The following is a 25065-nucleotide window of genomic DNA, read 5'->3' as shown; positions in this document are numbered from 1 at the left end:
GAGCAACAGAAATAACCAAGCGCCTAATAATGGCCGCCGCGCGACGCCCGATCACTTAGGTTAGGACCTGTGTTACAGTAACTTACCGAGCTTTGAACACAGATGAACTAGTATAAATGAGGATTTAATATCCTTCCACCAGAAAAATGCAACATTCTGAATTTGTCGACGCAGAGGCGCCAATCTGCTAAATCTTTGCCACTTTATTACGCATTTATATGGTAAACCTTGCATTACCATAATTTTATAAGTATTGGGAGATTGGAAAAAAATAAGCCTTGCTTTCATATTATGAGTGTCCTCAATTTTAAACCTACCAAATGTCCGATAACTTCTTACTTATTCGTTTCATGAAAATATGAAAACTTCATGAATGTAAGAAACATTTATTTGCAGAACACAAATCTACTATTAGAATCGATAATAGACTTAATTTCTTTGAACCCATTTTATTCAAGCATCAAGCAAAAATATATTATCTTTTTTTTAATACTTTAATTACCTATTAGCCCTAGCCTAGGCGAATGCTCTGTGTGGAGATGCGAATGTCAGCAAAGTTAACGACCAGCAAGGTGCCAATAATGGTAGGTACATTACGTACAGAACTATCAGAAATCGATACCCAGTATGGGTACAAGTACATGAATACAAACCTCCTTTAAAGGGATCGAAAGAATTTTAAAAGGTGAACGCAATCGTCATTTACTGGCCAACACACGCACTTATATTTTCTTATCTCTACATGCCAAGAGTCAACAAAATACATAACGTATCTTACCACGTAAATGACTATATTAATTTAAATAAATATTTTTATACTTTATTTTGCTTCGCGAGAATCTACAAGATTAGGAACATCGGAAGAACTTCTAAAATATATACTACCACATGGGCATTTATTTATTAGGTACCTACCTGGGTATATTATGAACTTTAAAAATGAGGCAGGTTTGTATTAATTGTGTTTTGTTCATGACTGCTTAACCTAACCTATGAAATAAAAAAAATACCTTTCCTACTTATTACCTCTTAGCGCCATTTTCACCATCCCACTAACCCGGGGTTAACCGGTTAAACCGTTAACCCAGTGTCAAATTGTACTGGTAACCATGGTGGCTCCAGATTTAACCGGTTAACCCCGGGTTAGTGGGATGGTGCAAGCGGCGCTTCTTATGTAACTACATAATACCTACTCGTAATATTTGTTTTCCAACCAAAAAAAATCAAATGTTTTCAGGGTACAGAAGGCTGTAATTGTCTAATTATGTACAGCCAGGAGGCATAATAGTAATATATATATATATACCAATATTATGCCTGAAAAAATAGGAATTTTTCAGGCATAAATAATACTGATGTCAGATTTATTCAGTTTGCGAAACTATACTACGCAAAAATACGCCTTTTATTCAAGAGCACAAGCAGTACGACAATAAACTACTAATATGAAAAATGCGTATATAAAATCTCAGTTAGTATTATGTACTATGTACTACAATTGCCCTGTTCTATGCCCGTAAATCCGGCTCATTACAGCTTAACGGCCAATTATATGGAAGTAGTTGCCCCCGGAGATGTTCCCTTCCCTGTAAATGTACCTAATTGCAGCCCTTGTCAAAAATACACCAGCATCATTGGGTATTTTTATCGCTGGAGGAAAAACAAAACGTCCTTTTGTTTTCCTTTTTTATTCTTCGTGGTTACGCAATTTACATTTTTGTTCATCGCCTCGGAAATAATATTTCTTTAAGGCTTACTGGTACCTACGTTATTTTATTATTTTATCTTGTAAATTACTTAGAAGATTATTGCAGCAATTTGTCTTATTTTAACATTGGTATGTTCGTAGGTTATTGATCAATCTATTTTTGATTTGGTGATATTTTAGACTTTCCTAGATTTGAATAATCGGTCAAAGATACTTTAACGTAAAACTTTTAACATTCACAGGATGTTTGGATGATTCTTTTGCAAATGAAGTCTTTAACTATTCTTATTCTAAATTGCAGCACATTGTGCAAAGTCGACAATAGTAAACTGAAACAGAACTCCAAAATGCGTCCCAAACTTTTGTCCATAACTAAAGATTCCAACCCTTTTTTGCATATAATTGCATAACAAACAATTTCCGAGACTCAAATTTTAAATAACAAAGCTAACTGGAGCAAAAAGACGGAGAAAAAAGTAAAGGGTTTAAAGGTTTGGACCATTGCGGTTAACTGTTAAACAATCGGTACAGTTATTGTGAAGGTTTACGGCTGGCTATAAATCAGTTTGAGAAAAAATGGTGACGTCATGGGCTGTAAACATTTAACGGCGAGGATCAGCTGAGGAACGAGGTGTGCTTTAAAGCTGTATGAGTTTAGAATAGATACCTCGCATACCTGTTATAAAATCAGGAAAGATTCTTATGGCTCCTCTACACGATGGCCCAGCGCTGGAACAGCGAGATGTCCATGCGATGGTTGAGACTTAAGAGCACGCACTATGGAAAAGGCTACGTGTAGATGCGTACGCACCATCGCTGGCCCACTACCTTTGACGTGCGGACGAAAAACCGACGCCGTGGCCATCCCATCGCCATCCCGCCGCGCCATAAACCATCCGACACCACTATCCTCTCTACACGCTGGCCCATCTTAGTGGGCCAGTATGGTGGCCCATCGTGTAAAAGAACCATTATGGATTGAGGTCAAAATTTTTACTTAAAAGGTGTGATTCCTTAGACTTGATTTGAATGGTAATATTCCAAAAACCTTTAAGAATGTTTAGGATTTTAGATGTTAGAAACTTCTGAAATTTAAGGCGTTGTTTCAATTATAATACCAATACTAAGACTGTCGTAAATCTACCTATAAAATTTACCGATTCAGTATTTTAAGTTTATAGACCCCCTAAATTATTTTCACAACAATGGATCATGTGTTATTGTGAAAATATTTCGATCCCTATCGATGACCTATGCAACGTTACACCGCCTTAAAAACTAGTGAAATCCATTCCTGCCCACAATCTTTTATTGTGATACCTCTTATACTTCACAGGCCATATAAAAAACACAATAACGAATTTTCAAACGCAACGCCCGATAAAGAAATGGAATAGGTTGTTGATAACGGCTCTACGCGTATTAACCCCGATAAAGTACTGATAAGGGGCCCCATTGTTGTCGAGAAAACGTTAATCATAGATCGAGATTTAAAGTCGGAATATTGAATCAGGATTCAATGTAACAGAGTTAATTTGCCTTTTTTACTGATGGCTCGAATATGTATGTAGATGATTGTTGTCTTTTAGCATTAGACGGACGCGTAACATTGGACCTACGCTACACTAAATTCGCTTGCCTTTTTTCCAAAGTGATGATCATGTATTGAAATCGAAAAGCAGATAGAAAATTAGTTCTTTAGCCACTTCGCTATCTACAATCTATGTACATGTTTATTAAAATAAAAGCTTGCAAACAGTTTAGAAAAAACCCACGATTCTTATCGAGTGTCAATGATCGTCAACTTTTTAATTAAGTCCTTACCTAATCTTGTTGTAAGCATTGTCTCTATTTTAAAAACGATTAACACGCGTTAATTACAATTCTGATGTCCCCATAACCTAGTGAGCAAAGTGCAAATCAGTTCTCTACATATCGCCATTAAAATCTGCCTATAAAACGTATTATGGCCCGTTTTTATCGGTAATGCATCAATAAAAGTCGCTAGTGTAACCGACCCGTATAAATTGGCCAACTAAACAATGGCATAGGCAGTATCGCTCCACATTTCTTTGTGGCTAGTTTTTGCATTCACGGCGTATATCACAGTTATTTCAAAACCCCGCTCAGGCCAACACGTCTTTGTAGTTTTAATTAAATTATATGTGTCCTCTGCTGTTGGTATGTGCGTAAATCTACACGTGTCTAAAAGCGTCCAGATGACCGCGAGCACGTGTGAAAGCCGCAACACTCGGTGAGTGCCTTTCGTTATCGCGTAACATATGCACGCGTAACATCATGTTTAAGCTATCTATAATTATAACCAATTAGATACCATACCATAGGACGACCAACAATATCACAATTTGTACATAAAACGACTCATCACTAACACACTTAAAGATTTACCACACGCACAAGTTTTATCGTCTCTGTGTTGGTGTGCGTAAGGCTTGCACGCACGAGCTCGTAAAAACAGCAATTGAAAAGGTTCAGCCGTCCGCCACTGGGTGGCGCTGTTCCAAAGGTTCCTGTCTCGGTCGAAGCGATTCCAACTTTGCGCATTTGGCGCTGGTGTGCTCTCGGAAAGTTTTAAATTAGTTTTCTTATGAGATCTTTTGATGGAACTATAGTAAGCTTACTCGTGCTTGAATCTGGATGGAGAAGATAATTTTATTTGCGGTTTGCATTTGTGTTTTTTTTTTCGAAATTCCAGAATATTTTACATCAAATTTACAATTTTCTTTTCACCTCAGCAGCTCGAACAAGGGAACTTTGCTACTTAAAAACAGTAAGCAAAATCGCATTTTGCTCACTGAATGAGGCAAAATGACATTCAATTGACTTTTATATTCAAATGTCATTTCGACATACGGGGTCTAATACAAGTTCGAAATATTTGAATTCTATTATCTCTGTTCCTTTCACGTCGTTAGCAAAAAGAAAGAGACAAAAAAAGTTCAAACTACGTTCAACGGTATATTGACTGTTTATAATACACCCCCGAAAAAAAAACGTCAAAACACATCGTTCCAAAACACGTACGAGAACAAAGACGAAACGTATGAACACTGTTTTAAATTTCATAAAAAACACTTTATTTTTACGTATTTTATTGTACAATTAAAATAATGAACTTAAAAAATACACAAATTAAACGCAAATTTTTACAAAAAAAAAAGTAGTCGATTGAAGTGTCAATTGATTCGTTATTTCCATAATATTTTACTGAAATTTATTACGTTTTGTTTCTGTGTTTGATTGCGACAATTAAAGTTAAATCTTAGAAAAACATGAGTGAATAAGTGATAAAAAAGTATTACATTTTCAGGTTGTCTAATATGTTCTCAGTGCTGCGGTGAAAAGTTGTGTGTACTACACGAGACCAAAGTTATTTACATCTCGTACGCCTCAAAATAAGCACTCGAAGAAATATCAAACTTTGCTCTCTTGTTGTACAAATAACTATTTATTGTTACAACTAATTAAATATTTGTTTTTAAGTCTCACAAAAATAACGCGGACAAACACCATGTAGGTCGTTATTTAAATATCTGTGAATTTTATTTAAGTAGAGGAGTAGATGAGCATTAAGCTATATTAAAAAATGAAAACATGATCGAATTGGAAACAATTTTACTACAGAATCACAACTTACAAGATATAAAGTTCCAATAAGAAATCAGTGAGTCAGTTTTCAAATAAAACTTTTTGTAGCGCTAAGTTATCTGTCGACCAATAAATCATGTTAATGGTGTGTTTACTGCCTTATTAGCTTCGTGAGCTACTTGCCTGCACGCAGATTGTTAAGAAATGTTAAGTAGTTACTTAATTAACTAATTGCTTACCATAAATCATGATTATTGTTTATAGTCGTATAAAATGGCAGACGCAGATAGAGGTGAATGATTATCACTTTTCGTTGGTTTTTATAGATATTTATTACAAGTGTATCGTTTATTCATGTTTGGTGTTATATTGATTATTAAGTAATAATAAGTTCCACGACATGCCGATAGAGAGCGTTTTTATTCATTCGTACCTTGCTATAATATGCAATGCAATAAAATGTAAATATATGTAGGTAGTGGTAGGTAAGTGTAAGATTAGGAACTCCATGTTTCTCATTAATCTTATTATTGATTTTTCAAACAACAACCAACGTCCAACACCAAGTACAAAGTTGAGTTCCAACTTCTTGTAAACAATGTTAATTACCGAAATTCATTTTCTTGTAATATAGAGTCGACCAAGAGTTTATATCTGCATGGCATTTGCTATGACAAAGTGTGACCATGTCATCGTTGAAATTTCTATAACAATATGACGTTGATGACACTCCCTCATTTTGTAATATTCAAATCAGTGCAAAGTTAGTTAAGACGGACTCTACCTAATTAGGTACATTTTCTTTCGCTTTACTAAAAATAGTTCGAGCTAGCTTTTGCATTTACACCTATCAAAGAAGATACTTACCTATTACCATTGGACAACCCGCTCATATTTCTTATAACAAGTTTCGTATGTAATACCCTACCTAATTCATCTCCTCAACACCCGCCATATTAGACACCAACCGTCTTTTTTACGCCCCATTCAAAAGTGACCGTGGACGGGACAAGATCAACCGCCAACCCAATGGAATGCGCCCCCCTTCCCCTCTCATCTAACTTGGGCCGTTACCGAGACTTCTATTCGTTCCAATTTCAAATTTGAAGCTGATGGCGCAATCTATGCTCGAGCCGCATATTTCGTGCTCGGATCAAATGAGGTTGGCCCTGGTTGGTTTTAAAGACACTAGAGGTAGTAGTTTAATTTGGTTTTGAGAACTTTTTTACAAGCCTTATTAACTTTATGCTTACAGTTATAGTTTCACAAATAGAGATAATGAAGATATATTTAATCGTAAAAGGAATCTGATCGGATAACTGATTAACTTCATTTTATATTTTTCTTTTATTTTAATAAAAGTACCCAAATACTTACGTAAATATAACGTAGGTTTGTAAACTGTTGGCAAAAAGGATTGTGTTAAAACCTGAATTAAATTTGTACAATAAAGATTGCATATTTGGTAAGTTTTGTTAGATTAAGTATATTTTGACTCTCCATTACCACTTTTTCCTGTCCCATATTTAGTACCCACCTAATTACATATTTTTAGTGTTTTCCCGAACACACTTTTTTAATTTTTTTTAAATTGGTAAATAAATAAATATTGAAAATTAGCAATGTAATAAAAACATTAATTTAACGACCTCTCCAGCAGAGCTAACACCAATTGATTAGATATCAATAAAACTACTCACTGATATTTTACTATCGGTTTAACACTTTTATTTTTTATACACCAATTTACAAAGATGTTCTGTTTTATAGCCACTAAACGGTCGACAAGTAATAAAGACATTTGGGTGTTTTTGATAACAGTTGGTAGGTAACTCACAAACTCTTTTGTTTAATAATGTCACGTTTACCTCCATTAAAAGTGTTTAAGTAGCTCAGATTGATTTATTAATTTACTATGATCCATACAAAAAACTAAGCTAATAAATCTGGCGATATGATTAGTAAAAGTTGGCTACCGTGGTATAATAGAAGCTAATCAAGGGAACTTTTCGTCTTAGGCACTTCTATCGAAAATGGAATTTTTGATTTGAGCACTAGATAGCATATGTTTCTAAAACTTGCTACCTACAGAGCTAGGTTCCGTTACGTAATATGAGTATAAGTGTAAAAAGATGTGCGTGAAGGAATGTAAGAAGTTTCACTCAGCATTGAATACAAATGGCTCGTGTCTTATCCTTACATTGTACTATGTTAATAAGTTGCAAGTGGACTTTTCCTTTTGTTGTAGAATAGAACTACCTACATATTAATGTGAAATGTCATCCTTCTTCCTCGCGTTATCCCGGCATTTTACCACGGCTCCTGGGAGCCTGGGGTCCGCTTGACAACTAATCCTAAGAATCGACGTAGGCACTAGTTTTTACGAAAGCGACTGCCATCTGACCTTTCAACCCAGAGGGGGAACTAGGCCTTGTTAGGATCAGTCCGGTTTCCTCACGATGTTTTCCTTCACCGAAAAGCGACTGGTAAATATCAAATGATATTTCGTACATAAGTTCCGAAAAACTCATTGGTACGAGCCGGGGTTTGAACCCGCGACCTCCGGATTAAAAGTCGCACGCTCTTACCGCTAGGCCACCTACCAGCGCTTCAATGCAATCAATGTTCAATGCTTAATGTGAAATGTCATATTTGTATTCAATTAACAATACTTACTGTAATTTGTATACGTGGGTAACCTGCAAGATGCAGGACTTACAAACGATATGTGCCTATGCCTATACCTATTAAAAGTACCTGAATACTACTATGTATCAAAAAAACTATGTCAATACTCTAAGAACAAATTAAATTACTTTCTATGAAAATAAAATATATTTATATCGGTTTCTATGTCAATACTGTCAATATATAGAATTTAGAGTTAGGTAGGGTAAATAATTCAATTTCAATTTCAATACCATTCAAATAATCCACCACAAAAAAAACAATGCTATTAAGCATTTGCAAAAAAAGCACTCATTTTATTTTATAATATCGCTTACTTAATAATATATAGTCTAGTTTGGAAAAAAATCGGCTTATTAGTGAAGCACTTAGGGAGAGAGGAGAGAAAATCATAAATACTGTCTTTTTTCATTCGCTAGAATGTAATTAAACCTCAAAAACGGGGATGATTAGTTTTATTTTTCATTCTACTGTTACTGAAAAGTTTGGTTTGCCAGACTATAATTATATTTGATTTGAAGTGGGACATTGGTAACATTTTTAATATTTTTAATTAATTAATAATCACAACATTGAAAGTAATGCTAGCGCCGTCTATGTAGAGCCATACAAAAAAAAATTAGAAACTAAAATCCTCTGTTCTGAGCCATGCCGGGTCCAAAGGTCCCCATCACACTAGCAGCGTTACCCCGCTGTATGGCGATGGAGACCTGTTGGACGAGCCATGATTCAGAACGGGGGTCACTCCCTTTTTCACATTTTTAATTCTAATTCTATTAGTCATTTATTTTAGTAGTATTGGGTTTACACCCTAGATACCTACCTACCTACACTTTTGCGAATCAGTGCCTTACTGAATTCTCAATGTTACTGAATTATCTTTACTTTTTTATAATTCTAGCATTACTTTTAACAAAATAATAAAGTCATTAAAATATTTACAAAAAGAGTAGATTCGGTAGGACACGTTAAGTCTTTAAAGTGCTAAACTATTATTTCTTTGAAGTCCTCCTTTGTGCTTTAAATACATCTTGCTCTATTGGCAAATCAACCAATTATAAGATACCATAGCCGAATATAGGCGCTACAAATCCATGATAAGGGGCTAATACCTACGGGGTCTACTTGCGCGGCAAGATTGTGAATGGCGTGTCAATAATATACTTACATACTTAGCTAAGTTGCTGACATAAGTTATTAACCTAATAATATTAATGCTAATTGAAACCTCTTACATGCATTCACACACATTTTCCTAACACATTTACTTCATATTAACTAGCTCGGTAAGTACCTGAGTATTACATTACTAGTATCGATACTGATTAGGTACTTACCTACCTACAACTTAGGTCTAATGAAAAATTTAATTTTCTATTAGAAGTGTCCAAGATGAAATCTTGATTAGCTCTACTATACCTATCACTGTAGCTAACTTGTAAGTACTTATACTACTTATCGTATCATATTTTTATTAAAGTCAATATGGGTAAGTGTGACATACTTTTGTAAAAGTTTACTTTAAACACATAAATCAATATCATAAAGTTGGATTTCGAATTGTGCCCTAAGGTACGGGTAAGGTAAGGGTAAGGTAGGTAGGTAAGGTTTGGTATGGTTCAACTTTAGCTGAAATCAATGTGTTTTATGTTCGTTTGATGATTTAAAGATGGTATTTAAGGTCTTTAATTAAAGTAGAGTCAGGGTCACACTTCGCCAGCATAATGAGGTAAGTGTGACTACTTTGTTAGTGCATGCTAGACAACAATTTTTAATATTAAAACGCAATAACCATCATACTAAACGATGATAATTTATAAATTTTGTTCTATACTATACATATACTTAGTTAGTTATCATCATTTATGATAAAATATAATCCGGGGTAACTGTGACATATATGTTCTAACCTGGGATGGAAAACCTTTTTTTAATGAAAAATGCACTTTTAAGAAAAAAAAAATTAACGACTGAAAAAAAAAAGTGAATAAAACAAAAATTACCTTCTGTTTATAAGAATAAACACACTTCATAACGCTGTGGCGCTTGTTGTCCCAGCCGGCGAATTACGGTTATTAGACTTATTATTTCACTCAGACGAAGTCGCGGGCAAAAGCTATTAGTCATTGATGATACAAAAAAAATGATTGTTTACGATGAATGAATGTATACCAAATAAAATTAATCCAGTTAAAATTGATTTTACGTTGTAGCTAAAGATCTTGTTAACGTAACAAAGTAATTTCAAAATGTCAACAATAAGTAATTGCGTTTCCCATTTATTCCCTAGTACTGCCGTATACAGTACAATCCAATTGCAAGACACGTACATTCGTTATGTTTCCACTCCGCCGTCTGGCCATTCGGACGTTTTCGGACCCAGCCAGATTTCAAATACCCTGATAAACGAAAAATGAAATCTCTTTACCCAAACGTGCAATAAGTTCGTTTACCTAAAATGTATCTATTCGTTTGGTGTTTTAAGGTGAGTAAGTAAGTAAGTAAGTAAATATTCTTTATTGCACCAAAATTATACATTTTACATACATGTAAAACTAAACTACAAAGAAATATTTAAAGAAAAAATAGAACCAGGTAACAACAGGCGGTCTTATCGCTAAAAAGCGATCTCTTCCAGACAACCTTTGGGTAGCAGGAAATGTAGAACTCATACAAAAGTCAACAGGTAGTGCAAAGAGCTAAATATGGAGACTATTAAACACAAACACACATACTACAATTACTACTTATACATATAAGTATTAAAACAAAACCTAACACACAAATAAAAATATACAATACAATATATATATTTATACAAGCATATATACAATATATAAAATGGCAACTTAAGGCAGAGATAGAAAGTATAGTTTTAGCTGATTTAATTGAGATAATTGTGGCAACGAATTTTTTAAATGTTTTGAAGTTACATACCAGTTAGTACCTATTTTCGATGAAAGGCCTATTAAGTAAGTAAATAAGTTAGGTATTCATTCAACAATACAATTTTGCAACTTTACCTAACATTATAAAACTTAGCAGGCACCTGCTTGTAGGTGACCTAACCTAATGCCGAAAATAATTAAAACTCTAGAGAATTGTATTATTGAATGTATGTTAGTTTGTATCTATGGGCCTTAGTGGCCTGATAATAAATTATAAACGTCATATTTTCATAGAAATTTGACATTAACGATGACATTGACACACTTTATAACGCATAATTAGCTTGGCCCGACTCAATTCTAAATTTTTATGTTTGTTTTTCTGTATTTGTATGCTTAATTTGACCTGAATGAGATCTACTCATTTCAAATCTTAAGGGGCTACCTGAGGTTTTCATCGATTTTTGACAAGTTTTGAATCGTATCTCCTACTTTTGCACTACATATAGAATTATAAGACAAGCGGCTATCGGTTCTTCAATCTTTTATCTCCATTTTTGTCTACCGGATTGTGAAAAAAATTAATACTTATTTATTTATGATTGTTTTAAACATTGTCTAAAACAACACTTTTTTCGTATCTCGATTGCTGTGAAAGATCTTACTTATACGAAATCTACATATTTGGGTTCGTCTTAGACGTCTCTAAAAAATTGTCTAAGGTTTTAATTTTAAACTAATTAACACAAAAGTTATGGCCAGAAAACCAGTTTTTTGGCCTAAAATTGTTCAACTTTGATGCCAAATATTTCGAAAACAATGAACTTTGAAGTAAATATGGGAAACTATATTGCTAAAATCCGTTGCTGTTAATATGATAAGCTACAAAAATCATTAGAAAACTAAGGGATTCAAATCGAAGGTCATTGGGGCATGGGATCCCCTTAATAAGTAATGTTGCTATGAAATATTATATTTATGTATTATAAACATACTTAAATGAAATATTTCATAGCAACATTCTTACTAACTTTTCTTACACAACATTGTTGCTTGTTACATACTTACGTTACGGTATCTAATTATTGATTCTCCACACGCGTCCCTTCCACAACAACATACAAGCCAATCATTACTAGCTCCATCTAATAACACAATAGAAGGCACATGTTTGCAAATTGCCACGCCAATATACGATATCACTTCAGAATACAAACATCGAGCAATATCAGCCAATATACGAGCGAGCCCAACTCTGCCCATTTCAGCGGGATACAAACGAAATATTTTCTGGATGACTTCACGTACTTACTTACATCGCTCGGAATGTTCTGCATATATATATTGTTGGATCAAGTTGAACAGGACAGCTTGGTGTAATGAGAATGGAAGAAATAAAACTCTGGACAAGGTTAATGCTTTATTTCGAGTTACCGTCACAAATGTCACAATAAGGTACCTAATAAGTTACCTAGTATAAAGTTCCTAATATTACCTATAATGGTAGGTATTCTATAAGTAAATACAAAAGTTTCAAAGGCTACAAATACGTAATCTTGGAGCATGAAAGCACATACGTGCCTGCCTGCACTACAAGTAAAGTTTAAAAAGAGTAAATGAGTCGTAGGTACATCGACACTCGTGTACCCACACACTGAAGGTGACGCCAAATTGATTCCCCTTATAATAAATAGCTACAATATATGACAGTAGATTCAAGTATTTCTGTACATCAAAGCTTTATTTCACTCATTGGACGTCTCAAAGCGTAATAAGTACCGCAAAAACTGCAGCCAAACGCCCGAAGCACTCTTATACTTTCATAAATTTTTCAATTTAATTAAGCCCAAGAGACAGAAATGGTTGTTAGTCTGCGTATAAACACGACGACCCGTCCACGAAATGCAACATTGTTGCACTGATATGTGGAGTTTCGCCAATCTGCAACAGACATAAGGCAAGTGTGAGTTGAGACAAACATGTTATGATGTAGGATTGGAATGACTTTTAGTTTGATCGGAAGTGAGATCACGCGATCTGAAATTTTAAATTCTTTGTGGTGTTAACTCCGCTTAAGGTCCATAAAGGTATTTTAGAACCGACGCCATATATTTTTAAATGTATTTTTTTAATTAGTTGTGTCTAACTTTACATTTATATTTGTCAAAGACATAAATAAAACCTGTAGGTTACACCTTACTATATTCTAGGACGGTAATGCAGCCTCTATTGAAAATCGATACGCGCACGGAACTCTAAAATATTTGGATCGTGAAACGACTGTGGGTGGTCTAAGGATGTCTCTGATCATATTTATAGGATCCATGTTTGTAAAAATAAAAACCTTGCAGTCTAGTCGAGATTTATGGACATATCCGATAAAGTGGCCATCTTCATAATTGAAATTTATTATTTTTGTACATACAAAGTTGCAATGTTTGCTTACGGTTGAAATACCCCGTTTTACTTCATGGCTTTTAAACAATGACAAATGACAACAATCACTTATTTTAATTGATGAGTAAGTAAAGATTATCACCACAATCTAACGAGCTCAATGGTTTGCATTCCTTTATTTACTTCAGTCTCCATAATCAGACCTGGTCGAAGAATGGTAGGTATATCATCGAATTTACACAATTTTCAAACAGCTGAATCAAAAGGGGTTTTTTTTTCGATTTTTATACCTGCAAATTAATAAAAGCTTGCAATAAAACTAACTAAAAATGAAGGCGTTAATGTTAATTATAGATACTTATGTAGTAAAATTCCCAACAGCTTTAATATGCCTTTGTATGAGAGAAGAATTAGTAGTTTGTATACAACATTGGTATTTCTTGCACGCGTCAGTTCTATTCTCGTTCAATTTTACATTCTTTTGTTAGGTAGAAATAAGAGCACGTTTAAAAAAACTTATTTTAGAGCGAGCGCTTGAATACAAAAATAGTCACAAGTTTCGCCCAGAGAGGTTCGTGAAGTTCGACAACTTAGTTCTTGGAAACGTTGGTTCATGCAAAATGTACGAGCGTTTTTCGTGAAATTTGTATCAAAGGGGGAATAGTTTGCGGTGGCCGGCTTCATGATGAATTTGATATTTTTTACTCGACGGAGACGTTTGATCCGACCTTATAAAATAGTAATATATGCAGTAGGGCTGGGTATAGATGACATAGATGTAACGTAAATTATTTCAATATTTTAGTAACGTAAAACCACCCAACTATAGTCCAGTACTGCAACGCAGTGGACCTTTGTACACCTTTGTACAAAGGTTATGTATGTAACTAAGTATCAATAACTGTTCTTTTTTGTCTGAGTTATTTTCTTTCATTTTTGAAAATATTTTGCGTCATTCAAATAATAGATATACGAATATATTCTAATTAGTTTTGGACCATATTTGGGAGATTTTGTACTACTTATAGGTAGTTATTAGGTGGTTTAACGATACAATTGCGTTACCTACCTACTGTTAAAGACCTTCGCCGACTCGCCTTCGAGAATGCCGTGACTTGCCATCCCCTGGTACGTCATTAGATAAACCCAGTCGTTTGCAGGGTTAAACAATATTTATCCCGGGCTCATGGACTCATGACATGCCAAGCTATTTCTACCCTTTTAGCTGCTACCTCATTCAATAAACAGTAAACATCTCTCGATTCTCGGTGCTAGTATTACTTGACCTACCAATCAATAACAAATATAAGTAATCGAAGTCATATTTATAGCGGTGCACGGAGTTGAAGTCGCTTGAGTTTGTAAATAACTTTCATACGGAACTACGAACTCACACATTTGAGGGAGAAACGTCTTACGTGCCTAAAATGTATAATAACTTGTGACGTTACGTTATTCAAAATGGGGACTTGTCATTGACATTGTCTCAAGCGAACTGTTCGATGGTATTGTCTTTACTGGTTTGATGCGGGCTATACACGGTACACACTCGTCGAGAGACCCCGAGATAGGCCAAGAACGAGTGTATACATGCTGCTCCCTTTTCGTCTCACTGTTCCTTGTCTCGTCTCATGCCTCTTCGATTGGATCGGAACGGTGCCGAGACTCTTGGCGAGAGGCTCTCGACGATAGTGTACAGCCGACATGATATGTTTACAGTTTGTACAGAGAGGTCAGATGAAGACACAACACATTCGGATGACGCCAACACATAGGCACGACGCACACGCCAGCCTAAGCTGCTCGTCGTCTTCACTGCGGCCCCGAAACCTGACCCCGCTCAAACGGTATCACCGGGCTAGGGGTCGTGGGGTTGGATAACGGCCGGTAGTGACAAAGCTGGCAAACACCAGATCGCACAGTCGTACTAACAAAAAACGACGGAAGACCGCCCCACGAGGATGGGGCGCGAATGGAGACAGTCTCCGAAGCAGGAATCCAGTAGAGACCCCTCACACCGTCCCATAGGAGGGTGTCGAACGATACCCACGACGAAAGGTCTGGTTTAGTAATTTGGATAAAGTAAGGACGCTAATCACGAAGATTTTCGTACATAGACCCGCCTGTTCATATCTGTATCGCGCGCGCATAATTATATTGCAGTCTCGCTCGCACAGTGGTATTGACCGCCGGCATCATGGGCGGGGCTCACAGACTGGTATTTGGTCCTAAAACTTGGCCAAAAATATTTTGTAGGCTTATCGGCTTCCTAACAATAAGATTTTATTTTATTTTTACCTTGGAAAAGGTAAAAAAACCGGCCAAGAGCATGTCGGGCCATACTCAGTGTAGGGTTCCGTAGTTACCCGTCCGTCAAAATAGACTTTTTGCAAAAATGTAAAACTACTCAACCAATCATATTCCCTATAGTTTTTCTTGAAAGCTAAACTTTAGTTTCACGATGTTTTCATATTTTTTGGACTCATGGTTCAAAATTTAGCGCTGGTGGCCTAGCGGTAAGAGCGTGCGACTTTCAATCCGGAGGTCGCGGGTTCAAACCCTGGCTCGTACCAATGAGTTTTTCGGAACTTATGTACGAAATATCATTTGATATTTACCAGTCGCTTTTCGGTGAAGGAAAACATCGTGAGGAAACCGCACTGATCCTAACAAGGCCTAGTTCCCCCTCTGGGTTGGAAGGTCAGATGGCAGTCGCTTTCGTAAAAACTAGCGCCTACGTCAATTCTTAGGATTAGTTGTCAAGCGGACCCCAGGCTCCCAGGAGCCGTGGCAAAATGCCGGGATAACGCGAGGAAGAAGAAGAAGAAGATGGTTCAACATTTAGAGTGGGGGGGGAGTATTGAATATGCCTACGAAGGAAAAATATCACCAAAAAAATAGGGTGCATGCTTTTTGCTGAAGTACTCGTTCTATAAGGTGTATTTTATAACGCACAGTTGGAATTTTAAGAGTTTTGAATGATTCACGGTTAGTTTCACTAGACTTTTATTGACCGGGATATGGACCGTGATTACCGTTTGTATTGTTTTTGAGCTCCCGAAATTTCGACGCAGTTACATGCATCTTGTTCACGGGTGACTGAAGATATAAAGCGGGTGGGTGTCAAAGTTGTGTAGACCGCGTTCGGTCTACCCTCATTCGTGCGCGTCGGCTGCGTAGAAGTTACATATAACCTACATGTCATAGATAGGTAGTAATATTTCTTTATTTGTCCTAACAATGTTGCATTGAATATCTAATATCATAGCTAAACTCTACAAACATTTGAAAGATCAACTAATATGTATTTGAATTCTTAATTAAGTAAATTAGAAAACCTGGTACTCCTAAAGGTCGAGTAAGACCAAAGTGAAATGTAGCTAAATAAGTCTGCATTAAGAATTCTCTTCATTTTAATTCCACGCAACAGCATATTCCCGTCCCGGCACTTGCTCGATTATGCTCCCTTAGTAGATATTGTAAAAGCTTTGGTGCTTTATTTTTCAACGTAAAATGCTCATTTATAATTCTGAACACAGACCGTTGTATAAAAGGTTCTATGGATGATGCATTTTGTAGGTACCTACAGCACATTTGATTGTAACTATATATGTAATTTAGGAGATTCGTAAAAGTTAAGTTGCAAAAGCTGATTTGCTGCCTGCCTGAGTAATCGATACTCTTTATAAGTAAGCTTAGTCTTTATTTCAAGAATATATATGCTCATCATGTAAAATTGTGTCCAAAAAACAACAAACAGAACTTTAAATTAACCGTATTTACATTTACGCTCCCTTAAAGTAACTACAGCTTAAGCTAATCCCCGGGGAAGTAAAAAGTTGTATACGCCACTTGAAGGTATGGGATGGATGCATAAACGGACGGTAACTAAAAGCCTGGCTTTATAGACAGGTAAACAGTGCGGTCAGGCGCGCGTGGTACCGGGCAAAGACTACGGCGTTTTTTTGAAGACGTTAATACCTAAGTATATAATCATGTAAAAGTTGTGGGTTCATCAAAAATTCGAAAAAAATCAAACGAGGCATAGCTGTGGTTAATTTTCAATAATGTTCCAGAGAGGAAAATGAGGATTACCTACGTTTGTATGAAAAGGCGGTTTTGCGCGGGTCCTACTTTCGTCTTAACAACCTATGCCGCGGCTATGCGTAATCGGAGAGCTTAGTACTTATATGGTTTCTTTAGTGCTTGACTCGCGTATGATAAGTAAGCGATAATTAATTACTGCGCCATTCCATGTCGAGTAGCCGAATTACATTGGCATTGGGCGAGCTTTTGTAAGATAATTATAAAGAGGATATTTATTAAGTTAAGATTAAAAACGCGATTTTTAATACCCTTAATCGAATAATTTTCCGAAAATTTTCAGTTAAATGCCTACAATCCGAAAAAAAGTCACTTGCACCGTGGTTTCATAAAACCACACAATTACTTTTTTATAAAGATAAAGATAAGATAAAAATAAATATGTAACGTGACAATCAATTCACGTTATGTTATGAGCAAGAGATAACTTGACTATACTAGTGGCTCTGTGAGCTGTATTGATCTCTCGAGGATAACTTAAAATCTAATAAATGTATGGCTCCGTCAGAAGCTGCTCACAAAATTTCACGAGAATCGGTTGAGAATTGCAACCTGGTAGAGAAGAACATCCGGATATACGAAAGTATTTTGTTGAAATGGAGACCTTCGCTAATGCTCCGTCAATTAATTTCTTAGTCTTATAAGCAGCATTACAGAATTTATAAATATTATATCATCAGCTGTAACCTTCCACAAACCTCCGCTTGTTGAGCGCTGCTACCTTCTTCCGCAGTGATATGCTTCTGTTTCTTCTTTCCGCTTTTGTCACGACTCCATTGATCCTAATAAAAAAAAGAATTAACAAGTAAATCATATACCCTACATACTGAACCCACAGGAATCACTGGAAGTTTTCTGCTAAAACATAGTTTTATGGTTACCTACGGTCTATCATATGATAGACCATATAGAAAAAATATTTACCTATTAAAAAAAATTAACGCCCTTATTAGGTAATTGGACCTAGGAACACCACAGTCTCAAACGCAGGGTCACTGTCAACTAGCCTTATTAAAAAGGCCGTTGCATATTTAGAAACATTTATTGACAAAACAACAATGGAAGCGGCTTCACTAAAGTCAAACTAATTACTTTTTATCATTCTTGCACAAAGGTTTATTACTTACAATAAAATGCCGTGTTTCTAAAACATCACATTGTCCGTAACCCATTTTTTAAACAAATCTTACCTGTGGATACGGTAGCACTTATTCTATTATACCGATAGTGAAACTTATTAGAAGGTCGTAATTTTTTGTTGAAAGTGAAAGCTCAGTAATATTTTTTGAAGCTTTAGTTGAGCAAAGGGATCATAAAGAATGCTACTGTGAAGTATGACGTCTATAATATATCTACAATAGAGACTACTGACCAAGTTTAAGCGATCAGCCTGTAGGTACCTAGTAGATAATAATGATATTATTTTGTATTAGTGTCTAAAACTAGTCACTACGCAAACACTATACCTACCTTACCTATCATACAAAATTTGAATACTTACTTAACAACAGTCGCAATGTATTATTGTCTGTCTTTCTTTTGAAAACGTTAGGTTGAGATGTAAGGATGGAGGTTGAACCTCGAGAGCCAGTTTTATCTGCGACCTGAGGAATAAAGAAAAAATATGAGTCCTTAATCATTTCTATTTTCCTATACTTTCAGGGTCCAGAGATTTAGCCACATCAAACATAATGTACATCATGTAATAGGTACATAGGTACCTAATTGATGTTTAAAGCTTAAATCAAGTTACCAATACAATTTTTTATCATTTATTCTGCATGCTCATTCCTCATGATACATCTTACATTATTGTACCAAGTACCTATTCCTGATTTTACATATTGTTGTTTTCCATATATAAATTCCAACAGATACTCGCCGTCGCTCATCACTTAGTCTAGATTTAGCCTATAATTTACGAGTGTTGTTGGAACCGAGCCGACACATGTATCCGCACAATACCTTCAGCTCAACTAGTCTAATACCTGCTGCAGGTGAATGCAACCGCAAACTCCTGCTGTTTAGATAAATACCTACCTTTGTTCCTCCATCCCCTGGTCCCCTGGTACAGGCAATAAACTTGAGAGGAGTTTTGGCACAAAGACGTATAAAACAAGCTAGTATTTATTTCTTGGTACTAATTTTGAGTACCTTTTTGGAATGTTGAAATGTATTGTGCATCTAGACAACAGTCATTTGTTTGAGAATTTCAAAATTGTCTGAGTTGTCTCAGTTGTTTGCTTTATGCTTGTCTGGTTTCATGATACCTACCTTTACATGACATGGCAATTGTGCATGTTGTGCTATTCAATGTCTTTGGCATTATATTATGTTAACCGATAAAATTATAATAAAATACTTTTTTATTCAACCTGATACCTGCTTTCGATTGCGGTCCCATAACAAATTTGTTTAGGTAGATCAGGTTACGGAAAATCTGTCCTTAAAGTAATTGAATTTAGTAGGGAATTCTCAATCATAAAGTGAATTTCATGTAAAAGTAACGCATATATTATCATCACAGCACAAGTAATTTGTATAAAACCAGCCCATCAGTCACTATATTTTTTCATCCGCTTCCAAGCTTATCCGTTTAGAAACGATTTACAATTCAATCGAACTTCTTCAATTCCACCAAAGGATACTCGAGAGAGGAAACTTAAGCGAGGCGTCTCGCTTTGTCTGAGACATTATGGAAATGCGTGTTTTAATCTTCATTCAGACAGTCCGACTGCCACTAAATATATCTAATAAGCCAGATTCCATGCAAGTCACGACCGAGCTCGATATACTTAGGCAGATACGAACGGAAATTCTAAAAACATGGTAAATACGTAATTGTAGCGGAGCAGTTTGTATGTGTGTCACACGCTTGCGAGCCCCCGGTGGTGGGACAAAATGATTTCATTAGAACTACGCGTCACAAATAACTAACCATTCAAGGAAGAGGAAAGAGGACGGCCGTTTCTTCATACAAACGTACTTTTTGTTTTCGAACGTCATTGACGTCACGATTCTTTCAAACGATTTTCAACGGTTGGCTACTCGCAAGCGTGTAGACATCTCGAAAACCCCAGTGTAACGTGACCGTGAGAAGGGGACGGCCGCTTCTCTGTACAAACGTTAGTCCTTATTTTCCTCTCTGGATATTGACATTATGAAAAATATTCTTATATAATTTGATGTATGTACATACCATAGCTATGCCCCTACGTTTAACTTTTTTCGATTTATTTATTATTGTAGAAATTAGGAGCGTAAAACCGATTTCATACAAATTTTAAATAGCTCCTGACTTGCAACAATAAAAAAATCGCAAAAAACAAACGTAGGGGCATCATAGCTGTGGTTGATATACAACAGATTGTGTCAAAATATTTTCAAGAATTTGAATATCCAGAGATGAAAATGAGGACTACGTTTCTATGAAAAGGCGATTTCGCGAGGGTTCTCCACTCTCGTCTTAAGGGAATAATTTATTTAGTACCTAACAGAAGCTTTTCAGTGGTAGGCAAATTTTGTAATTAGTTTATGCCTAAATTTTGTCGACTTATTTCGTTACATTGGAGTAAATGTATTTGTAGTTTTGAGATAAATTTAATTTTCAGATAAAACATAATTAGATTTTGGTTATGTCGATAGTAGCAAAACGTTTCGGAGCTCGGAGTAAACATAACTAGAATCGCGATATTCGCAATATTTTCTCTCCTCAAAATCAGGTTTATATATATTAGGCCATTCGCTTTTATTAGGTTCTACATATTTAAAGAGCAAATTAGGCCTAGCTATAATGATGTGATAAAATGTATCCCATGCGCGTACACACTTAAAATGTTTTTTTCACTCGCAAGTCTAATCAAAAACTTCCAATTACATTACAAAGAAAAATTCCTAAATACTCGTGAAATTTATTAAGCTTTCCATTTAAAGTGCACCGGTTGTCATCTGCGAGGATTACGGGTGAATCAACATGAGGTGTTTATGACAGCTCCTCTGAGGTCACGCCGATTCCTATGCAAATTCAGACAACTCTTGCTCTTGTAATATTTTCGACTGAGAGAATTGAGTTAAGGAAGTAATAATCACGGGTTTTTACTTCGGTGTAAATGTACCGAAAATTTGTAAGCAAAAAGTGGAAGTTATCATTGGGGTGGTTCAAAAAACCTTTATTTTTACTTTCCGACGGGGCACCCCCTTATTTTGTGACACTTATTATACTGATAAAATACACCAAGTTTTGTAACTTTATCTCAACTACAAGGGGGTGCTCAACCACTGTTTTTTTTATGTTGTATGAAATAATATAAATTTTAGATTTTTATTTAAGTATCTGTTTTCACACTATTTTAACATGCGATTTATAAGTTTTGATGTAGAAAAACATTTTTATTTCTATTTTTTATAATTTCTCAAAAGTTAGATTGTTCGAATTTTACCTAAAAAATTTATAAAAATAGAATTAAAAATGTTTTTCTACTTAATAACTAATAAATCACATTTTCAAATAATGTGAAAACAACTACTTAAACAAAAATCAAAAAAATTATAATTTTATATTTTTGGATATCATACGTTAAAAAATTTCAGTGTCTGAGCACCCCGTGTAGTCGGTGTAGTTGAGATAAAGTTACAAAACTTGGTGTACTTTATCACCATAATAAGTGTAACAAAATAAGGGGGTGCCGCTTCTTCTAGCTAGAGTTTGAAATTTTTTCCATACAAACGTGAACCACCCTAGTTAACATGGAGTTCTTCTTGAAGCAATTCACCTTTGCTCGAATATTTTCGTGCTTGTATCTCCATCACTTTAAATTTATGGAGATAATTTTGTAGGACGTGGACCCGGGTAGTTTAGGGTAGAGTAGGAAACAGTGGCTCGGAAAAAAATAGCCGGGTACAGTGGCTCACTCAACCTAATTCCAATTTGATAGAGGCGATATTTGGGCGACTGACCCACTGTTCGAGCTGAGCCACTGTTTCCTATACCCTAATACACTACTGTAACAAACCTTATTTTCGCTTAGCGACTTTAAAGGTTCTCAAAGGGTGTTTTCACACAGATGAGTTTAAAATACGCTGTAATGTAGTGTTAACTACACTACAACGTTAGTGCGTACTGTGTAGGTATGCCAGATTGTTAATAGGCAGATTTTGAGGGGTGTCAGCAACATGGCATGATATATTTGTTGCTATAGTTATTTTACAAAGTAACCGAAACCGGTCAAACTAAACTTGTAATTCGTTATCAGCGTATGCAAATCCATGCGATCCGGGCCCGCATGGAAATGCACATGCAGGTTTTAATGAGTATTAGGTAAACAAACGATTAGGTACATATGGAAATGTTGTTTTAATTTTATTCTCTGATTGTTTTTAGAGCGAGAAATCGAGGTGAGCTAGATATTTAATTGTTGAGCTTGTAAATAAACTAATTGGCCTATTTGTAGGAAAACTCCTATTATTTACTTAACACAAAAACGTAAAATAATATTTTTTATCTAGGTACACACATATCAAAAACCCTCTATGATGCCTTCAAAATCCGTAAATAATGGCCAACATTAAGATAAACTGTTTTGTTACAGCAAATTTCTTATCTGTGAAAATGTTGTAATAGCTTTATTATTTTAGTTGGTCAAACCAAATTGTCAGTAAATAAGAACAAAAAAAAACTATACTCATCCTTTTCTTTTGGGTGCTAGTACTAGTAGTGTAGGATTCTCTCTGTCTATGTTTGAAATGAGACAGTCCTTTGGTAAACTATAGTTGGTCAAGCAAATCTTGTCAGTAGAAAAAGGCGCGAAATTCAAATTTCCTATGGGAAGACATCCCTTCGTGCCTACATTTTTTTAATTTTCCGCCTTTTTCTATTGACAAGATCTGAAGAAAAAAAAAACGATTTGATTTGGCCCCCATTCTAATATCAGTCGAGATGACATTTTATTCGAAATGACAATTTTGACGAATCTCGCATGTTAGTTGGTATAGAACGATATGGCAATCGACCCAAACTAGTTTATCTGTGAATTAAAATAAAAACCGGCCAAGTGCGAGTTCAGTAACTTTTAGTATATTTTTTTATACTACGTCGGTGGCAAACAAGCATACGGCCTGCCTGAAAAGGTCCCGTTTTTACCCTTTGGGTACCGAACTCTAAAAGGTACGGATGCGTGACATGCGTGAAAATATTTTAGGTTTGTAGTTTGTAAGTAAAAAAATAATTTGTTTTGTTGTTTTTAGACTAACTATAGTAAAAGTTTCGTGTAAAATGAGCGATAAAGATATTTCGGAGACGCCATCTCATATCCGCGAGTTAAGCCAGAGAGCAACGATTGTCGGCCTTAATACTCGTATGAGGTGGGTGAATATATCATAGAAAGTTTATAATATGTGTGTAGATAAAATAGTGTATGTAACTGTACATAATTAGGCATTCAAGCACTCGTGTGGTCCTTTTAACCCACACTCGTATTTTAATGCCTTTCATTATGTAGCAGTCACATAAACTACTATTTTTCTTGTATAAATTCTCTATTAAAGTCAACGAACAATTCCAAATCTTAGTTTATGGCACACTTGTATAACATAAGTACACTCGTGTAACTCAGTGGAAGCACATCCAATCCACATGCAGCAGAAAGTGCTCCTTGTATCGTATTTGGAATATGGGCATTTTTTCGACTTTATCTAAATATACTTTTTTTAAATAAGCTAAAATAAGCCAACAATAGCCTAGATCTCTATGATGACTAAAATACCTAAGTTAGTTTTGAAAATTTATGAATATACAATTAAATTTAAATTAATTAACGTTATACAGTGTTACAGTTTTGTAATATTTAAAATATTCCATTTTCATTGTGTTCAAAATATACACGATACCTACTTATTTATTTTTATTATTCGTAAACATAAAAATATATTTCCAAACAAATAATTACATAATTAGTATAATTACACGATGTAAATATTAATCAAACCCGTTCGTTCGTTCAAAAGTGCCCATAATGCTCACGGCATTACCCCGCTGGATGGCTATGGACAGCCTCTGCACCAGAAACGATTCGGAGCGGGGGTCCTCTCCCTTTTGCCCAATTCGACGACCTTGTCACGCACAAATTTTTTCGGTTTAAGTAAATTAATTTCAATATTTTCCTTCGTGTGTCTTATCTTTAAGGGTAAACCTAACGCGAAATTAGACGCGGAAAATAGGACGAGATAATTGTGCCCTCCTCCCCCCTCCCCGCGGCTCGTTACCCACTTTAATCTGTTTAAACTTTTATTTACTCGCGCCAAATTGTACAATTACCAGAATACCCTTTAACAAACGCGTGGAACTTTGTGCTTAATAGGTACTCATTAATGTTGTAAGTTGTATATCGACTTATTTATACAAGATCGCTAATTTTAAAGGAGGAAAAACGATTAATATATATTTTTTATAGGTGCAGGATATCATTGGAAACGATTAGAAATACCTTTTTCGGGCTCTATCATTATTTTAATGCATTCTAAGTAATACTTGACACAAATAAAATTAGTTTGAATTATGTGGTAGCTAACTCAATAAATCATGATTAATCAATGACTTAGCTTGCTAGCTTGCTTGCTTGCTTGCTTGTTAGCTTGGATATCAAATGAATTTGACCTATGTTCTTTCACTGATAT

General features: G+C 35.4%; 1 long non-coding RNA gene across 1 annotated transcript in view; it reads left to right on the top strand.

Moving 5' to 3' along the window:
- The first annotated feature begins 3522 nt into the window (after positions 1-3522).
- Positions 3523-25065, top strand: part of LOC134751441 (uncharacterized) — a 78088-nt gene continuing 56545 nt past the window's right edge. Inside the window, exon 1 of the long non-coding RNA XR_010128658.1 lies at positions 3523-3962. This is a non-coding gene — a long non-coding RNA (uncharacterized LOC134751441). The remainder of the gene's footprint in view (positions 3963-25065) is intronic.

The sequence above is a fragment of the Cydia strobilella genome, chromosome 2 (genome assembly GCF_947568885.1).
Source record: "Cydia strobilella chromosome 2, ilCydStro3.1, whole genome shotgun sequence".
Lineage (NCBI taxonomy): Eukaryota > Metazoa > Arthropoda > Insecta > Lepidoptera > Tortricidae > Cydia > Cydia strobilella.
This window is presented reverse-complemented; position numbering and strand designations above follow the sequence as displayed.